Raw genomic sequence first — 11299 nt, 5'->3', positions numbered from 1 at the left:
CCTCCATTCATTAGCTGCACAATCGTGTTAATATTTACTCAACATGGCAGCCCGACCGCTCGCCTTAGGATGATTGGGCGGACTGCACACGTGTGTATGTGTGTGTGTGTGAACAGTGTGCACACACCTCCCGACCACCCCGCCCCCCCCCCCCCCCCAAAGGAGTGTGTGCATGCTAGCATGTGGTGTGCCATAGCTACATGGTCCCCCCCCCCTCCAGAGTGGATATTTTATTTAGCTCCGTGTGGGGCCAGCAGAGGCGTTATAGATATGATGAGCTTGTATAAACCAATTCCGACAAGTTTGTCTAGCCTATCTTTTGGAATTGTTGAATACATTTAAATAATAAATGGGAATTTTTTTTTTTTTTTTTTTTTTTGGAGTGGGTGGTCTCTCCGGAATACTTGTATCCCAAATAGGCCAATTAGGATAAAATGATCTGTGGAGAATCTGGGATGGGAGTGCAAAACAATGCCACTTGAAATAAAGCTGTTTAAAATAGCAATGGTCTGTTTGTATGAAATGAACAGAACATGAGGCTCAGAGCTAAAATCCTCCACTTGTTCAAATCCACCGATTATTAAGATATAATATATATATATATATATATATATATATATATATATATATATATATATATAAAGATATAAGAGCACATCAACGTGTGAAATGAACAGAACATGAGGCTCAGAGCTAAAATCTTCCACTCGTTCAAATCCACCGATTATTAAGATATAATATATATATATATATATATATATATATATATATATATTAAGATATAAGAGCACATCAACGTGTGAAATGAACAGAACATGAAGCTCAGAGCTAAAATCTTCCACTCGTTCAAATCCACCGATTATTAAGATATATATATATAAGATATAAGAGCACATCAACATGTGAAATGAACAGAACATGAGGTTCAGAGCTAAAATCCTCCACTCGTTCAAATCCACCGATTATTAATATATATATATATATATATATATATATATATATATATATATATATATATATATATATATTAAGATATAAGAGCACATCAACGTGTGAAATGAACAGAACATGAGGCTCAGAGCTAAAAATCTTCCGCTCGTTCAAATCCACCGATTATTAAGATATAAGATATACGTATATATATATATATATATATATATATATATATATATATGATATAAGAGCACATCAATATAACATAACAGAAATGTTAAAAAAACATGAGGTTCTGAGCTAAAAAAAAATCCATACTTTCAAACGTAACAGGCGGACTAATGTGGGATACATGAGGAAGTCAACATGCAAAAGGTGCCGACACTAAAAGAATGCAGTTGTATTGATGTGCCTCTAGCTCAGGGAACCTCACTCCATTCACTTGCAGTTTTCTCTTTATGCATTATGACTAAGCAAGTGCATATGATTACATTTTTCATCTCTTGGAAATCCTTTTATCCCAAGTAAACCAATTAGGAGAAAATGACGTGAAGGTGCTGCTTGTATAAAATTAACAGAAAGGCTAAAAAAAACATGAGGTTCAGAGCTAAAAAAAAAAAAATCCATACTTTCAAACGTAACAGGCCGACTAATGTTGGATACATGAGGAAGTCAACATGCAAAAGGTGCCGACACTGAAGGAATGCAGATGTATTGATGCGTCTCTAGCTCGGGGAACCTCACTCCATTCACTTGCAGTTTTCTCTGTATGCATTATGATCACATTTTTCATCTCTCGGGAATCCTTGTATCCCAAGTAGACTAATTAGGAGAAAATGATGTGAAGGTGCTGTTTGTATAAAATTAACAGAAAGGCTAAAAAAACATGAGGTTCAGAGCTAAAAAAAAAAAATCCATACTTTCAAACGTAAAAGGCCGACTGATGTTGGGATACATGAGGAAGTCAACATGCAAAAGGTGCCGACACTAAAATAATGCAGATGTATTGATGCGCCTCTAGCTCGGGGAACCTCACTCCATTCCCTTCCTATCATTCAACACTGTATGTACAATGACAAGGCAAGTGCATCATTTTGAGTGGGTGCTCTCTTGGGAATCCTTGTTTCCCAAAAAGACCAATTAGGAGAAAATGTGGAGGATCTCGGAAGCGAGTGTAAACAATGGCGCGTGAAATAAAGTTGCTGTTTAAAATAACAACGGTCTGTTTATGCAAGCCAAAAACAACAAAAAAAGATTCCAAAAAGTCAAGGCGTTGGTGTTTATCCCCCCCCCCCCCCCCCCACCTCCCCACACACCCCCACCTCCTCGGGCTCTCTAAGTGAGCTCCACTTGATGTGCAAAAAGGTGCGCTCCGAGACAGACGCCATCCAAGTTTAGCAACGCTCGCCTTTCTGCAACCACGGCGGGGGCCCTCGAGGAAACGCCGGCTATCGCTCACTCAACAATCGCGCCCGTCGTCTTCGCAGATTCTCATCAAGCCACGACGAGCGAGGACGGGGGGGAGATAGAAGAGGAGTCAAATCCGGGCTGACAAAGATGGATGGAAAGACAAGACAAAGCCATGGAGGGAAGTAATGGAGAAGGCTTGGATGGCGTTGGTGGGATATAAGGAAGACGGACTGGCGGCCATTTGGGGGGGCAGAAAAGCGATGAAGCCCCCCCCTCTCTCTCTCTTGGCGGGGCGGTGTGATGCGTCAAGAGAGATTAGCTGGCGTGAAGCGGGAGCAGCTTGGATTGGACAAGTGTCAAGGACTGGACAATTCTTCAGGAGTGCCAGGAATGGGATGTGACGTCGGCTTTGCTGCAGTATCGCCATATCGTTGCGTTCGAGCGAGGCCAGCTAAGGACCGCTAGCCTTTCTGCCCACAGGATGCACCCAAAAATACACTCTTAATTACTTAAACGCATCACAATCCGAGGTGGCGGCTGCACGCAAAGGCCAAACTTGTAGTCGGGATGTAAATTTAACAACTTCATCTGGTTCACAGCAGAGTTGCTGAGACTTGAAGGTAAAATAACAACAACAAACACTATATGAGTCAAGAAGAAGAGACGGAATGCGTCATAATCTGCCAATAATGAGTGGAAGTCTGGAGTTGCTTTATTTATTCATTCATTCATTCATTTTCTACCGCTTATCCTCATAAGAGTCGTGAGGGTTGCTGGAGGAGCCTATCCCAGCTGGACTGGTGGCCAGCCAATCACAGGGCACATATAGACAAACAACCATTCACACTCACATTCATACCTATGGACAATTTGGAGTCGCTAATTAACCTAGCATGTTTTTGGAATGTGGGAGGAAACCGGAATACCCGGAGAAAACCTAGCATGTTTTTGGAATGTGGGAGGAAACTGGAATACCTGGAGAAAACCCACACAGAGATGGCCCGATTGTGGAATCGAACTCGGGTCTCCTAGCTGTGAGGCCTGTGCGCTAACCACTAGTGCAGGGCAACTTTCATTCATTCATTTTCTACTGCTTTTCCTCACGAGGGTTGCGGGGGTTGCTGGAGCCTATGCCAGCTGTCTTCGGGCCCTGGACTGGTGGCCAGCCAATCACAGGGCACATATAGACAAACAACCATTCACACTCACATTCATACCTATGGACAATTTGGAGTCGCTAATTAACCTAGCATGTTTTTGGAATGTGGGAGGAAACCGAAATACCCGGAGAAAACCCACACAGAGATGGCCCGATTGTGGAATCGAACTCGGGTCTCCTAGCTGTGAGGCCTGTGCGCTAACCACTAGTGCAAGGCAACTTTCATTCATTCATTTTCTACTGCTTTTCCTCACAAGGGTTGCGGGGGTTGCTGGAGCCTATCCCAGCTGTCTTCGGGCCCTGGACTGGTGGCCAGCCAATCACAGGGCACATATAGACAAACAACCATTCACACTCACATTCATACCTATGGACAATTTGGAGTCGCTAATTAACCTAGCATGTTTTTGGAATGTGGGAGGAAACCGGAGTACCCGGAAAAAACCCACGCATGCACGGGGAGAACATGCAAACTCCACACAGAGATGGCCGAGGGTGGGATTGAACTCGGGTCTCCTAGCTGTGAGGTCTGCGCTAAACACTCGACCACCGTGCATTATTTATTACCAAGCAAAATTTCATTCAAAGCCTTTCTTTGACTCATTATTTGACTCATTACCCCCCCCCCCCCCCCCCACTGGGTGTCTCTATTCCCAGACGGTGTGGGTATGAGAGTGACAAGAAGAAAAGCTCCGACTCAATTGGGGAAAAGTCGTAAAAAGTCAAAAACAGAAGCGCAATAACAAACTCATTCATTCATTTTCTACCGCTTATCCGCTCACCAGGGTCGCGGAGGGTGCTGGAGCCTATCCCAGCTGTCTTTGGGCGGAGAGGCGGGGTACACCCTGGACTGGTGGCCAGCCAATCACAGGGCACATATAGACAAACAACCGGAACCCGGAGTACCTGGAGAAAACCCACGCATGCACGGGGAGAATATGCAAACTCCACACAGAGATGGCCGACAGTGGAATTGAACTCGGGTCTCCGAGCTGCGAGACCTCCGCGCTAACCACTTGTCCACCGTGCAGCCCCAGTCAATTTTTTAATTCCATTATGGAGGCCATTATGAAATGTAAACAAATACACAAAAACATGGACGACAATTCTTTTGGATTCCGGTTCAACCCGACATCAACATAAATGCTTCAAAGACGCCGGGTCACGTGACCCCTCCCCACCTTGTAATCCAACAACAACGCAACAACATCAACAACCTCTCACCTGCGACTTTAACTCTCCATGTATCTCTGCTCCAGTGGCGCCGAGCTTATAAGCTGTGGACACGAACAGCATGCGATGGATTAAGTGTTTCTCACCTCCTCCCTCGCAGTTTGAAAAGAAAAAAAAAACAAAAAACACACACATACTGTACATACCACCGCGTTATTCTCACATTGCAACACCGCATCTCTGGAGAAGTGTCTGTTTGGAAAGATAAACAGCCAAACAAACATCCAGTGCGGCTTTTTCTCCTTCACCGAGTGCATTAGTGACCTTTTACGTCTCCCCGACGAGGAAACAGACTCCTAATAGGGCAAAGAGGCTGACAGTATTTTTAAGAAATAAAAGCATTCCTCCCATGCTAGGCATCGCTATCTCAAACTAATGTGGAAATGACGACGACGTAAGAAAAGCATCCATCATCTTTTTAGACCTTTTTTGCGTGCATTAGGCAGCGACGCTCACCTTCGGGTTCCATCACTTAGTCGCCCGTTCACAGTGGCGCAGTCCACTGATCAAGCATTAAAGGTACCATTACCATGACTCAAAAGGCTCGGTTTCAAAAGGCGTGGTAAAACCGCTCCATTTGTGATGTCACAGATGGGACTTCCTTATATGGTTCATAGTTAAGAAACACACTGTTAGTGGGCAGGCCCGGAGGGGGGCTGTGAGTGGAATAAATCAAAACAGACCGTTTGGGGCAGGAAGCACAAATCAAATAGATGAATAGGTGCAGATTCTGGAAGATCTAAAACTTTTTCTGTGCGGGTTATTGCGTGTAGCTGCTCTATAGGAGACCACGACTCAATACAAAGGTTGGAAAAATGAACATAATAGGTCAGCTTTAGATATATAATGCAAAATATCAACTTTCATTTTTCAGGACCTCGCTTCCATACAGTCATTGGCCGGTCTACAATGCAACCAACCAAAATAATCGGCCCCAGCACCGGTGATTGGCAGGTTTGATCACCCAGTCATTGGCCGCTCAAGTACCGGTTTTGCCTACCGTTTGGTTCTAAGGCTAAACTTTGAATCGAAATCAAATAGGTGCAGATTCTGGAAGATCTAAAACGTGCGGGTTATTGTGTGTAGCTGCTCTATAGGACACCACAACTCAGTACAAAGGTTTGAAAAATGAACATAATAAGTCCCCTTTAGATTTAGCCTACCGTTTGGTTCTAAGGCTAAACTTTGAATCGAAATCAAATAGGTGAATAGGTGCAGATTCTGGAAGTGCTAAAATGTTTTCTGTGCGGGTTATTGTGTGTAGCTGCTCTATAGGACACCACGACTCAATACAAAGGGTTGAAAAATGAACATAATAGGTCCGTTTTAGATATATAATGTAAAATATCAAAAAATATCAACTTTCATTTTTTTAGGACACCCCGGTTTTATTGGATTTATAATGACCTTGTTTCCATACAGTCATTGGCCGGTCTACAATTGGTTGTCCAAACCAAACCGGTTGTCCTGTCCAACAATCGGCTTCAGCACCGGCGATTGGCAGGTTTGATCATCCAGTCATTGGCCACTCAAGTACCAGTTTTGCCTACCGTTTGGTTCTAAGGCTAAACTTTAAATAAAATCGGTGAATAGGTGCAGATTCTGGAAGATCTAAAATGTTTTCTGTGCGGGTTATTGTGTGTAGCTGCTCTATAGGACACCACGACTCAATACAAAGGGTTGAAAAATGAACATAATAGGTCCGTTTTAGATATATAATGTAAAATATCAAAAAAATATCAACTTTAATTTTTTTTGGGACACCCCGATTTTATTGGATTTATCATGACCTTGTTTCCATACAGTCATTGGCCGGTCTACAATTGGTTGTCCAAACCAAACCGGTTGTCCTGTCCAACAATCGGTTGCAGCACCGGCGATTGGCAGGTTTGATCACCCAGTCATTGGCCGCTCAAGTACCAGCTTTGCCTACCGTTTGGTTCTAAGGCTAAACTTTAAATCAAATAGGTGAATAGGTGCAGATTCTGGAAGATCTAAAATGTTTTCTGTGCGGGTTATTGTGTGTAGCTGCTCTATAGGACACCACGACTCAATACAAAGGGTTGAAAAATGAACATAATAGGTCCGTTTTAGATATATAATGTAAAATATCAAAAAATATCAACTTTCAGTTTTTTAGGACACCCCGATTTTATTGGATTTATAATGACCTTGTTTCCATGCAGTCATTGGCCGGTCTACAATTGGTTGTCCAAACCAAACCGGTTGTCCTGTCTAACAATCGGCTGCAGCACCAGGTTTGATCACGCAGTCATTGGCCGCTCAAGTACCAGTTTTGCCTACCGTTTGGTTCTAAGGCTAAACTTTAAATAAAATCGGTGAATAGGTGCAGATTCTGGAAGATCTAAAATGTTTTCTGTGCGGGTTATTGTGTGTAGCTGCTCTATAGGACACCACGACTCAATACAAAGGGTTAAAAAATGAACATAATAGGTCCCCTACCGTTTGGTTCTAAGGCCAAACTTTGAATCGAAATCATAAGAAAAAATTGCCTATTAAAGTATTTGATGTTTTAAATAAATCAATGCAATTATAAATCAATGCAATTATATTAAATAGATGTACTTCTTGATGTCAAGGGTTGTTGAGTGCATGTGAAACTTGCAGATATGGAAGTTCTTTGCTGCCTTCATCTGTGAGATGACCCCACCGGTTAGAGCTGTGGGAGGTAAGTCGAGCTCGTGCTAACTAACTCAGACTGCAGACAATATTTCTCACATCTCAGTACATTCGATTCCAAGGATTTTATCATGCTGAAGACCGACGTGATGAACTGTTAAGAAAGAAAGTGTCTCGATCTAAATAAAATGTTCTTATCAGCCTGCATGCAAACGTGTAAGAATCGTCCAAATTTAGCTAGCGTGCTCCCGCTGCTTCCCGATGGTGATCGTCATCCCGCCTTGTGTCACCTGCTCGGGGCAGGGGAGGGATCCACGGGGGGTATGGAGGAGGGCTCCACTGGTGGTTCCACATGGACGTCAATGATGAACACACATTTGTCTGGATAAAGATGCCGATAGATGAATCATCACAAAAAATATAGCATGTTCTCCAGACCTGCTGACTAAAAACCCAGACAAGGGACTCCAAAATTTATTTTTTGGCGTCTTCTATCAGCGCAACATCACAAAAAAGATGACTTAAGTTCATAAAAAACAATGGCCAAAATATATGAGTGATAACAGTCATGATGATTGGACACCACATGTTTTTTTTTCGATATCAATACATAATTTACTCAAGGTTTTATTCCCATGGAGTAAGGGATCAAGGGATTGAAGGCTCTACCCATGCTAATTAACGCGAGTGATGGCAGTGGACACGAAAGGTAACGATTGTTATTGTATTTACAAAACTCCTGTACTTCATTAATATCATCATATCATAGCAGACAAGGGACTCCAAACTTAATTTTTGGCGTCTTCTATCACCGCTACATCATAAAAAAGATGACTTAAAACAATGGCCAAAATATATGTGAGTGATAACGGTCATGATGATTGGACACCACATGTTTTGGAGTGTTCCGTCACCTCCACATCATAAAAAAGATGACTTAAGTTCATGGAAAAACAATAACAAATAAAACCTTGCACTCACCAAAATATATGTGAGTGATAACGGTCATGATGATTGGACACCACATGTTTTTTTTTCGATATCAATACATAATTTACTCAAGGTTTTATTCCCTTGGAGTAGTTTGGCCTCATTTTTATATAGCCTAGCTTCTTGCTTTGCAGAACAGAAGGGATTCAAAGCTGCACCCATGCTAATTAACGCGAGTGATGGCAGTGGACACGAAAGGTAACGATTGTTATTGTATTTACAAAGCTCCTGTACTTCATTAATATCATCATATCATAGCAGACAAGGGACTCCAAACTTAATTTTTGGCGTCTTCTATCACCGCCACATCATAAAAAAGATTACTTAAGTTCAGGAAAAACAATGGCCAAAATATATGTGAGTGATAACGGTCATGATGATTGGACACCACATGTTTTGGAGTGTTCTGTCACCGCTACATCATAAAAAAGATGACTTAAGTTCAGGAAAAACAATGGCCAAAATATATGTGAGTGATAACAGTCATGATGATTGGACACCACATGTTTTTTTTGGATATTAATACATAATTTACTCAAGGTTTTATTCCCTTGGAGGAGTTTGGCCTCCTTTTTTATATAGCCTAGCTTCTTGCTTTGCAGAACAGAAGGGATTCAAGGCCAAAATATATGTGAGTGATAACGGTCATGATGATTGGACACCACATGTTTTGGAGTGTTCCGTCACCTCCACATCATAAAAAAGATGACTTAAGTTCATGAAAAACAATAACAAATAAAACCTTGCACTCACAAAAATATATGCGAGTGATAACGGTCATGATGATTTGACACCACATGTTTTGGAGTGTTCTGTCACCGCCACATCATAAAAAAGATGACTTAAGTTCATGAAAAATAATAATAAAACCTTGCACTCACCAAAATATATGTGAGTGATAACAGTCATGATGATTGGACACCACATGTTTTTTTTTTTTCGATATCAATACATAATTTACTCAAGTTTTTATTCAGACAAGTGAGTATATTATGGGCTGTTTGCCTTCCAGCTTTAGTGACAACATAATGACCAGCTTTTCGTTGTCATGTAGTGTGTTATTACTATTATGACTAATATTTCTTTATTTTATTTTATTATTTTTTTATTTTATTATTTTCATTATTATTCATTCATGAACTTTTGAACACAAAATTTAATAAATTTGTCAAATTGAAGAATTAGATATGACAATACGCTACATAAAACCATCCCAAATAACATCTAATTATAGTAACCGTTAACGAAATAGGATGTAGTGATGGAGTTCAACTGACTGGGGTTCCTAGTACAGGGTCGTAGGTTTTATCGGAACCATATATGTGGCCTCAAGTAACAACACACACACACACACACACAATAACAATTAGCCGGGGGTGAAAGTTGTAAAGTGAATGCATTAACCTGCTGACAGGCTGGGAACGGGAACAGGAAGCGATGAGCGACGAGCGAGGTGAAGCGGAGCAAAGACCGAAGAGGAAACAAAACATCAATAAAAAAAAAAAAAAAGAGCCAACATGAGCTTCCTGCGCTGATCCTCATCTCCTCATCTAACCACAAATCGTTAGGAGGAGCACGCTTTGAGGAGTCTTTGTCGTTAAATGCGCACACATCAGGAGGAGGAGGAGGAGGAGGAGGAGGAAGTGGCTCCATGGAGACGTTCAGTCAGCCATCTGCCAAATTAGGCCAGGAGCCCACAAACGCAACTTCGCTCTTTTATTCCATTTTCAATTACTCGGCTGCAGGCGTAAAAACGTGCCCGAAAAAACACACATTAATTTTTACACAAGCACTCAAAGTGACATATATAATGTTATGATTTATTAATACGCATTGTCACTTTTAATGCTTAATCCATAATGGATCACTTCCCATGCAAATCCCCAATGGGGACCACATGACTGATCATGTATGTGCGTAGCAACATGCTCCGTTCATTCCAACAAACACACCCAAGTGGTGCCAGGAGAGGCGCCGGAGCGAGAGTGGCTTCTGGCGCCAACGACGCCCCACGTTCCCTTTTTCCCCAAAATGTCAAAGGTTAGCGCAGCGCGGTGGGCGCGAGGTGATGAACGCGCCCGGCTGAAAATGTCACAGTGTCACGTTGTTGCCATGACAACCCGGGGAAAAAAGTTTGGCAAAGACTGGAGCTCGGCCACAGGCCGGAAAAGGCCAGATAATTTGCTGAAGCTAAATTGAGACTGAAAGTTGCGCCGCAAAGAAGAAGAAGATGGACGCTATCGAACAAACCGAGCCGCACTCGGAACTTTTGTTGTACTTTTTTTACACGTTTTAACAACATCTCAGCGGGTGCCACATTCGAGATTTACAGATGGAATTTAAACAGCTTAGACGGGATTTGGGTAAGCCCTACTTGGAACACGATGTTTTGTGTGTCTGTAGCTTTAATGCTAATGACCTGCGTTGCACTTCTAGTTCTTCTGCCAAATCCACTTCCCACCTTGGGCTCAATCCAAGGTCCGCTACATTTGCACAGCCGTGCGTCACACCACGGGTGTCCAAAGTGCGGCCCATTTGCTGCTTGGGGCTGACTTATTTATGTATATTGGCCCACAGCAGAAGAAAACAAAACAAAAATCCATCAGGAGTGATTCTACAAGAAAGTCAAAATAGTCGGTGAAAAAGTTGTCACGTAAACAGAAAAGCCAGTAATTTTTTGACAATACTGTCATAATATTAAAAATATTTTAGTAGCATAAAGTTGAAATATTAAAGAAAATAATTCATGAAAAATAAAAGAAAAAAAGTCAAATTTGGTTTCAATTAAGTTAAAATATTATGAGCATAATAATAATAATAATAATAATAATAATAATAACAATAACAATAATAAAAAATAACAATAATAAAGTCAAAATAGTCGGTGAAAAAGTTGTCACATAAACAGAAAAGCCAGTAATTTTATGACAATAC

The 11299-nt window shown here is 41.6% G+C and overlaps 1 protein-coding gene across 1 annotated transcript in view; it reads right to left on the bottom strand.

The window, feature by feature from the left end:
* The window catches only part of LOC131103448 (uncharacterized), a 137946-nt gene that overhangs the window by 53992 nt on the left and 72655 nt on the right, over window positions 1–11299 (bottom strand). The window lies entirely within an intron of this gene.

This window comes from Doryrhamphus excisus, chromosome 15, assembly GCF_030265055.1.
Source record: "Doryrhamphus excisus isolate RoL2022-K1 chromosome 15, RoL_Dexc_1.0, whole genome shotgun sequence".
Classification (NCBI taxonomy): Eukaryota; Metazoa; Chordata; class Actinopteri; order Syngnathiformes; family Syngnathidae; genus Doryrhamphus; species Doryrhamphus excisus.
Note: the sequence above shows the minus strand (reverse complement) of the source record. Positions and strands in the feature narration are given on the sequence as shown.